Below are 9,788 nucleotides of genomic sequence, written 5' to 3' on the forward strand. Positions count from 1 at the left end.
TAAAGCTGTTCTGAAGAAGTTCAGTCCATGTATTTTCTAGTTCAGCCTTGGATAGACAGGTATCTCTGAGGAGGCTTTTGGGAACATTGCAAAGACTTTGAAGATATTTTTGTTGTTGTTTGTCTTTGAAGTACTAAAGTCCCAAGAGGGAGGAAAACTCAAATTTAACTCAGATCACTGACATGTTCTGCGTATTTATGGTGCCCTGGCTCTGAGGGGGTCCCTGATTTCCTATATGGATCAGCTGTTTCTAGAACTCCAGAGTATCAGCCTAATCTACTAACATGTCCAGTTTAACATTCAGAAGCTCTTCTCTCCAGTGACAGAGGCAGTGGTGTTCAGGGACAGTGGTCAGCTATTTCATGTAAACATCTCAATCTATTCAGCGCAGCCATCTGGTTCCCAGGACACCTGCTCCAGAGGCTGTGGAAAGCAAACAGCCGGATACTTCAAGGCTTCTAGTGAGAGTAGGAGTATTCACATAATCTCATAAAACATGCAGAAGCTCCAGATCACCTGGGAGACAACCATCTTCTTTCTCATCTATTTTGGGAGGATGAAAAAGTCTAGCGTTAACGGTACTTCCCACACGTGGGATGAGGGAATGCTTCTAATACTCCCTATTCTCAAGGCAAGCAAGCACTTCCTGGGAGACAGAGGGGCTTTCTTCTCCTAAAGATATTTAAGGAAGTGACTTAGTGATGTAGTATCTGTTGCCTTGACCTTCTCTTTGATCATTCAGCTTCTGGCTGAACTTGCTCTGTCTCTCCTCCCTTACAATTGCGAAAACTAGGGCAAGTTACATGGATGACTGGGTATGTGGTGGTTAGACCTATGGGTTTGGCAGAGACCAAATGACCAAGCATGGCATTACCACCTTCTCCCAATTTTACCAGAAAAAAAAAGTGGAAAAAGTGGAACATTTGGACACCAAGTCCCTGGCTGAAAAAACACAAACACAAAGCAGGGCCACCAAGGCTTAGGTATGGGCTGATTCTGTGGCCTCATCAGGCTCCTGTTCAAGATACATTTGTAGACAGTAAATGAGATCCCTTGATTTCTGTGAAATGGAAAGAGGGGTTTTCAGACTAGAAAACTGTCCTGTGTGACTCCTTGGTGTGCAGGAACCAGTAGGCTCTCAGAGTCTGGGTCCTTTGCATCTTCAGAGTCTAAAACATTGGCTCCCTACCTCTCTGAAAGCTCCAAGCTCCCTCCCCTGAGCCCACCACCAAAAGCAGGGCTTCTCAGAGATACCTGCTCATGCAGAGATCCCAAGATGTAAGAGCAGACACAGTTTAGAGGCTTGGCACTGTGTCACACTTCGTTAGTTAAAGTTTGGCTTGGGGACTCCCTCAGATTTTTGCCCCTTTCCTCAGACAACAATTGGGTTTCCTAGGAAGTCTCTTATACAGCTATATGGTGTTTTCTAATCAAAGTGAATCATATTCTAATTTGTCTGAAAAGAGGCCTTTTTTGTACTTACAAGTCCAAAATCCTGGCAAAACCACCTCATCCCAAAGCAACTGAAGGCCATGGATCCTCCATCTGAAGAGGCATTAGATCTTGGGGAGTGCAAGGTGAAACTGAATACACCAGCCCAGAGTCAGGAAGAACAACCAAGATCATAGATTCCAGACAAGAGTGAGTCATTCTCCAAGAGACATAGGATGAGTGTGGGTGGTTCGGTATTATCAAGGCCTGGACACCTCTAGGAAAACAATAAAATCAATTGACCTCCATTTCATTCTAAAGAAACTCCCAAGTCCATATCTAATATTACCCAAAGAGAACACTACTTTTCTCTCTACCTTCCTTTCTTTTTTCTGAGCCATGATGAAGAATTTGTGGACTATGAGCACATGTGGCTTGCATGCAGGAAAGACAAAGAAAGACAAAAGTCCCAGCAATACGGAGTTGCCTGTAATGTCTAGAATAGTGGAATAATCTGACAGTAATAGCTCAAGTACTGGAAGAAACACCTTCTGTCCATCAAGCCTGGGGCACTAGGAGTATGGGAATCATAGTGGTAACCCCTAAGATATATGATTATTATCTGAATTTTATAGCTAAGAGAACAAAAACCAAGATGTTAAACAGTTTGTACAGGCCATGGTTGCAGCATGCCTTAGACTCTCACTCAGGCAGGATGTCTGAGTGGACCATACTCTCTGACACTCCCCCGTGGGGTTCGCTACAATGACAAAACACCCCAACATTTGAGACCAGAAAGCAAAGGAGGAAGCCGAGAATGAACAACAAAGGGTGCGAGGCAAAGGCTGGAAGAGTGGAGGGCACACAACGACGTAAAGTCTCAGGCTGGGGTGACAGTCATGGCCAAGGACATGTGAAGAAAGGTCAGTGGACATGACAGCTATCGTGTTGAAGTGCAAATTTGACTGTCAAAAGTTATGTTGATGGCACAAAAGGAGTAACTTGGTTCTAAAAATCGCATTTGGTCAGATATTCCGTTTATTGGCATGAGGTTTACAAAGCAAAATGGATTCAATTTTATTTCTCAGCAATGAACTCCGTGGTAATAAAAAAGTATGAGCTGCTCTCCTGGATATGGGTGTTACTTGGGGACTTAATATTTTTATTTTAAAGTGCAATGCTATTGGTTTGGAATTTTTTCAGTAGTTAAATAGGGAAAAGGTTAAACATAAAGTTAGAAGAGGCAAAAAAATCTCTAAAATAAGCACAATTTAGAAATAAACTTAAGTCATTGGCCACGGAGGAAGCCGTGACCTTACTCCGAAATTCCTCATACACACTTCACAGGAAAAGGAAACACGAACCAGTCCCAGCCAAAGGGCCAGCTCCTTATTTCAGAGTTATGTTAAGCAGCGTACGCGTAAAGGTTTCTTAGCATATAAACTGCATCGTTGTGCAATGCTTTGCTTACAAGGGTCCTCAACACTGCTGTGTCTTGGGTGAGGACACATTCAGTCATAAATGTACAAATGCATACTATCAACATTAATTTGATATATCCTCAAAAATTTTGTAGTAACAAATCCCTGAGCTTGTAAACCCAGAAACACGATATGGTTGGGACTAATGTGACATTTTTCTTTAGAAACAAATCAAGGAAGTAAACACAATAGCCTTAACATTTTGTTTGCAATCAAAATCAAGACCATTTTTGTTGTTGTTATTGTTGTTTGTTTTTCTGGTTTTTTTTTTTTCGAGACAGGGTTTCGCTGTAACCTTGGAGCCTGTGCTGGAACTAGCTCTGTAGACCAGGCTGGCCTCAGACTCACAGAGATCCACCTGCCTCTGCCTCCCGAGTTCTGGGATTGAAGGCATATGCCACCACTGCCCGGATGTATCAAGATCATCTTAAAGGTGAAATAGATGAATAGTAAAGAAATTGAGAGATGACCAATTGTAGCTGAGGTCTAGAAGCGACAGTCGTGATGAAAATGCATACTTTATTGAATGACACTGACACACAATGCCTTAATGTACTTAGAAGTGTACTCAGAAAATTTCAAAAATTTGGCATTAATTTGACCTTTTGGTGTCTAAATATATAAAAGGTAGTCCTTCCTAGAGCATCTTTAGAGAATTTGGGTTAAAAGATTTGTTTGCCAGATAAAGATATGATAGAAACATTGCCACAATGATATGTAAACATTAAAAGAAGCCTGTATTTGTGGAACATGTGGTATGGATTGTGTCCTTAGATATGAAAAATGTCTCAAACTGAGGCCATTGTCACACCTTTGACAATGTCAGTCACTTTTGTATTATTCTCAAGGCATGCTCCACTCCAAAGAAACGTGTCCTCTAAATTTCAGTCTGTTCCATGATATAGAAAACCATCAATCATATTTGATAAAGAATGGCATGAATATTCATCTTTCAGGAAAAAGCAAACCGCCTTTGAGAACTTACTTTGCTATTCAAAATGTATGTTGGTTTAGCTAGGAAAATTAGCTAAGTGACTTTCGTGTGTGTATTTTTGTGCATGTGTGTGTGGTGTAGTGTATGTGTGTGTGCCTGTGAGGTCTGTGTATATGTGTATAGAAAACAGAAGTCAAGGTCAGGCAACTGCTATCTCTCCCCACCTTACTCTTTGACACAGGGCCTCTCCCTTTTCCTGGAGTCTACAGGTTCAGCTAGACTAGCTAGCCAGCTAACTCTTAGGATCCATCTCTCTGTGTCCCCAGTTCTGGCATTATGGGTGCTGGCCAGTTGTTGTTTTTATGTGGGTGCTGGGGAATTCAAAGGCAGGCCCTCATGCCTGTGTGACAGGTACTGGGGAGACTGACCCATCTCTCCAGCCTCGCAGCTCCCTAATAAAGCCTAACCATTCCTTTTGTCAGTGAAGAAATGTATAACAAAAGCTGGGAACTGGGATGATGTGAAGAATTTCGTTGCTGTCTCGATGACTAGAATGTGGCCCCCAAATCTTGGTTTCCTAGAAACATTGCAAACAATATCAGGTACATTCAGAGAGGTATATGGTCATAGACATTATAGAAGTATTCCTATCATATGCACAAATGAAGGACAAAACTGAACTTTTTATTGTATAGTGTAATGTTTGAGAACTGAATGCTGAGGGCAAGTTGTGGGAATTCTGAGTTTTTAAACCTTTATACACTTTTATACCATCAGAGTACGCCGGTATAAAAATTTCATCATCCAAGTCAGCAATGAAAGTGGAGCCTGTACCTCAGAATGAAAGTGGCTCCTGTTTATTAGCATCAGAAAAATGTTCCAAAACAAGACTGTCAAGATATCCCAATAAGCACACTCATTGTGTGTTGGATTTTATATCTCTCGATATGCCGAATCCTCTTCTTTACCAAGAAGAACACAGAGAGGACAAGGGGAAGGAGCAAATGGAGAGAGAGGGGAAGGGAGGGAGGGAGGAAAGGAGAGAGAGAGCAAGGGAGGAAGAGGGAGAGAGAGAGAGAGAGAGAGAGAGAGAGAGAGAGAGAGAGAGAGAGAGAAAGAGAGATTATGTGGTATCATTTGTCTAAAATAACGGAGAAGTTGAAGGCTGAATGACTGGTAATGAGTGCAACCTGCACTGCCAGAGAAGTGAGGCCCAAATGACTCCTCTCAGCTCTGCTACAACCGCTCACAGCTGTGCGTATTACCTGCTTCTGTCTTTGTATGACTCTAGAAGAGTCTGAAAGGGTATTCCATAAACAAAGAGGAACCACTAAAGTAGCACAGAGTGGCGAGAAGCCTCACATAGACTCTAGAAGTTCCATTCTACTGCAGAGAAGAGGAGAAAAGTGGGACAGCAAGAAGCTAAGAATCCAGCTGATTTGAGCTATTGCTCAGGAGAGAAAGAGTGAGAACGTGGAGGAAGAAGATGAAGGAACTTTGCCATTTGGGGTTTTGATCTGTCATGGGAGAGAATTCCATAGCCTGGGTCCATTTGACTTAATATGGAACCAATCACAATCAGTGGGTTTCTATTTGAACAGGCCTGATTTGCTATGGCCCTACTACCCTGAATGTATCCGATCTCAATGGAAAAGACCTGGCTGAGCAGTCTGTACCCATATTCAGGTGAAGACAGAGGAAAGACTTATTCTTTTTTGAGTGTGGTTCTGGAAATGAAAAACAGGGCTCGTGCTTGTGAAGTGAGCACTTTCCCGTTGAGCTATAGCACCAACAAGAAACCAGAAATGAACATACAAGCCTAGGCTCTCGTTTCCAGCCAATAAGGAATTCGAAAAATAGAAAACAGCATGCTTTATAAAAATAAGCATCTACGTATGCGGTAGGAATGTGATTCTAAGCAAGATAGAAGGGGTTGTCTAAGGCGCTTCTATCTCTGTCCTTCGTGGCATTCCCCTGTGGTAGAGACTGCCACTGACTTTGCAGATGGATGAAGTAGATTTCTCATGGCCGCATGGCTATGAATGGAAGACTCAGAAGGCCAAAAAGTTACATCTGCTATTAAGACATACACTTTCCCTAGCCTCTGCGCCAAGCTGCCTCACCAGCACTCGGAGAAGACAGGTTTTTGGGATCAACCCACTTGGAAGAATGAGGTACTTCTTGGCAAGCAAACAGGAACCCCCCCCCCCCGCCCACCGCTTCCCACGCAATCCCTTTATTGCTAGCCTCTTTCTGAAACAAATAGGTCTTGAACAAATTCTTTTCATGATTAGATATTGTCCCTAAAGGCCGAAAAGTGGGTCACTTTTATCTGTGAGTTCTAGTTCCATTCCACCTACTTAATTAGCCAACTTTAAGCCAGGTTTTCCGGATGTGAAGCCTTAGACCATGCTGCGAAATGTGTAAAGATTTGCCTTTGCCTCCAGAATCTCCCAATGGAGCAGACAAGTTATGATACAAGCATAAATAGCTAAGGTGTGGGGCACACTTCGATAAGAGTCTTGTGAAAAGTGTACTTGGATCCGTGTGGAAATGTCAGAGATCATCCAAGCAAGCTTCGTAAATGGGATGATACTTGGGCTGGCCTGGAAAGATCCTGAAGCTCCATGTCTGGTCCTGGTGGTGTACAATGTTCAGGTAGAGAAAAAGCAGAAACAGTTGCCCTGAAATTGATATTAGCAGCACGGGCCAGGAGCAGCAGGAATAAAGGTGGGGATGCAAAGCCCCAGCTGAAGGCAGTGCGGAGTGGGTGTTGGGTGTTTCTGTCGCTCTGACATTGACATTTCCGAGCTTGATTGGGTTCCTGGCTATTCTCTGGAGTGGCTGTGGTAATCTTTGAGGCTGGCTCAAGGCTGAATGCTTCCATCCTTATGTAGTCTTTTTTCCTTTTGATGAGTCCCCGGACGTGTGAAATCCACCTCCTTTCCTGGTGCTGTTATCAAACCTCATACTTGCATTCAAAATGGGGTCAAAAAAAAAGAGAAGAAAAGGGCAATTGATTTGTATGTTTCAGTCATTTCCTTGGGAACACGCTGAGCTTTTACTCTGGGGTGACTGCGAAAGAGACCCTGCCTGTGATTAGATCTGTCAGGCGGTGGCTGTGTTACACTAGGTACCTGGGGAAATAAAACCACGGGCAATTGCCAGTGTCTGCATGCCCAGCGAGGTGTCTGCTGTGCAGGACAATAATGGGCAAGTTTGTATGTGTGTGTATACAGGGTCCACTTGGCTAGCACTTGGCAGAGGTATTCTAGATTAAAATCAGGGGTAGACAGAGTCTCTCCAAAGTCTCTATTCAAATCTCAGGATCTATGACTCTGTGTATGCAGACAGAAGCGCACACTAAAATTATGTCTAAGGGCATATGGAATGGACAGCAAAGTCCCACCTAGCTTCAGATCATCCCTGTACCATTTGATGCATCGTGTACCCTCAAGTGTAGTTGATCTAAAACATCAGACTGGCCACACCAACTTCCAGAACAATTCTGGAATTCTGTTTCATCCTTAGAATATCGGGTTATAAATACCTGTTTGTGTTATTCCTCCACAGAATGGCAGACTCCATGGGCTTGGGCACTTGGTTTTGCTTATCTGTCTATCTCCTGTGTTTAGCCCAGTGTCAGGCACAGGGCTGGGTATGACTTTCTGTTGCTTACACCTTGGGTGGAAAGAGTGGGTGGATGGTGGATGGAAAGGTGTTTAAGAAGTTGGTGGATTACAGAATTCTCCTTCCAGTCGGGCCTACATATGATTTAGTTTGGTTACACCAAGGGAGCTCCAGTGGCACAAAAAGGCGAACGTTACCCAGCTAACACTAACCTTTATCGCCACATCTGGAGCTCCCTGTCCTAGATAGCACTCATTCCTCTATCCTTTGATGCTGCTCAGGCATTCAATCCCACTGCTTGAAGTCCAGATGCTATTGCTCTAGAACTCCAGAGTTCATCACAACCTGAAGATGTACCTCCTACATGCTAGCATATCCTAAAAGAAAAAAAAATGTATTGGTGGATCTTAAAGACAGAATGGATGAGTGTGTGTGTGTGTGTGTGTGTGTGTGTGTGTGTGTTAAAAACATGCTCAGTGTAGAAAAGTACTGTGAAGTAAACAGTAATAACTTTGGAGAGGAAATCTTGGAAGGTATCGCAGAGGTTCTGATGAGAAGCGTTGGTGGCTTAGGTAATTGGGGACCAGTAAAAAGGAATAAAATTGAGAAAGGGTTTCATAATCCATGGAGAAGATGTCAAGGATAGCACTGAGGACTCTGTCTAACTGCATAGATGATCTCATTTGATTACAAGGATAACACCAGAAGAAAAACACTTGGGAAAAGAAAAATTTCTACTTCTGAAATTAAGCTTTGGACATGTCATGGTTGAGATATTCCCAAAGTGTTACAGCAGTGATATTAGGTGATTGGTTGGATCATGGGAACCGCTGGTTCATAAAGAATCAGGGCTTGGAAGTTAAGTCTGGAGATTTCAAAATAAACTGAGGCTGTACAAAGCCATGGATGTTCAGGAACTTACCCCGGGGAAATGTAAGCAGATGGAGAGAGCTGCTGAAGACCCCCAGTGTGAAGAGGAACTAGCAGAGGGAAAGAAAATAGTGAGCTCTAAAATGTGTTCCTTGATGAGGCTCAGCGGCTCTTGCCCTTGCCCTTGCAGAGAACTCCAGTTACAGGGAGGTCCAATGCCCCCTTCTCACCTCCACAAAATACCAGGCATGCACACAGGGCACAGACACACCTGCCGGCCAAACACTTATACACATAAAAATTAAAATTTAAGAATCTAACAATACATACAAATTAAATGTGAAAATATTTAAAATACGTTCCTGGAATATTAAATATGACAGTCACACCCTTTGGAAATGTACTAGACGATGAGATTTCTCTGCTTTTCTTTCCCAGTATCTGTTCATCCTGTTGGGCTGTAAACATCTTAAGACCAAAGAATGCATAGTATTTATTTGATTATAAGCAAAACCCAGCACAACCCTCAGTCGATCATACAGCTTAGTAACGCTTGGTAAGGAAGTGAAAGAAAATGCACAAGTGAGGCCTGGGGGACCATGTTGCTCAGCTAGTTACCGGAATATTAGAAAACTGCAGATAGAACTAGGGGTAAGTTTGTTGAGGACAGCCATGCCGTGGGAAGACGCACTTGGCAGTACCACAGTCCCCCATTTACAATATGGTAATAGTAGTTCCACTCGGATGCTAGTCTCCTGGAATCTTGCTTCTTTTCTTTGTCTCTTGTGCTGTTGTCTTAGGTCTGACCCTTTTTCTCTCTCATTTGTTTTAATACATTTTCCCCTTTACGTGTAGCTGGATTCATTGAAAGCCCCTGGTTGCTTCCAGGAAAGCAATGCTGAAATAGCATCAAACTGTAAAACACAGGGCTCCTGATTATGTGTTGCACAGTTGTGGAATTCTGGTTGAATCATGCTGATTGAAGCCTGTCTATTGGCCCTCCAAGCACACACTTAGTTCAAACACTGAGGAATCTTCCATCTCTCCAGGCTTGGTTCTCTCCGGGTACTTTCTTGTAGAATGATCTTAAATGGCAGATAACATTTTGCGTGGATTCCTTTATTGGTCCTCATGTCCCATAGGACGAAGTTTATCTCCCTTGCCTGGCTTTCAAGGCTTTCAGTTTTAGGGTTTCTACAAACACATAGGTGACAATCCACTGGTGGCTCCAAGTGTTCTACATACTTCATGGTTCTATGAACATTGGTGCATTTCCATAAGGACATAATTTTGCGTGACCTGATATCCCTGCTGTGGGTGTTGGTTGGGCAACTTTCCTGTGCTACTAGGGCATAGTCAGGTTTTGCCCACTCTGCCCGATGTTTGACACTGATCTCTTTCTCACAGGCCTCCACCAATTCTTCCTTCAAGGAACTCTTTCT

The sequence above is a fragment of the Microtus oregoni genome, unplaced genomic scaffold, assembly GCF_018167655.1.
Source record: "Microtus oregoni isolate MIOR12 unplaced genomic scaffold, Mior012 000008F_ref0000371, whole genome shotgun sequence".
In the NCBI taxonomy this organism is placed as follows: Eukaryota; Metazoa; Chordata; class Mammalia; order Rodentia; family Cricetidae; genus Microtus; species Microtus oregoni.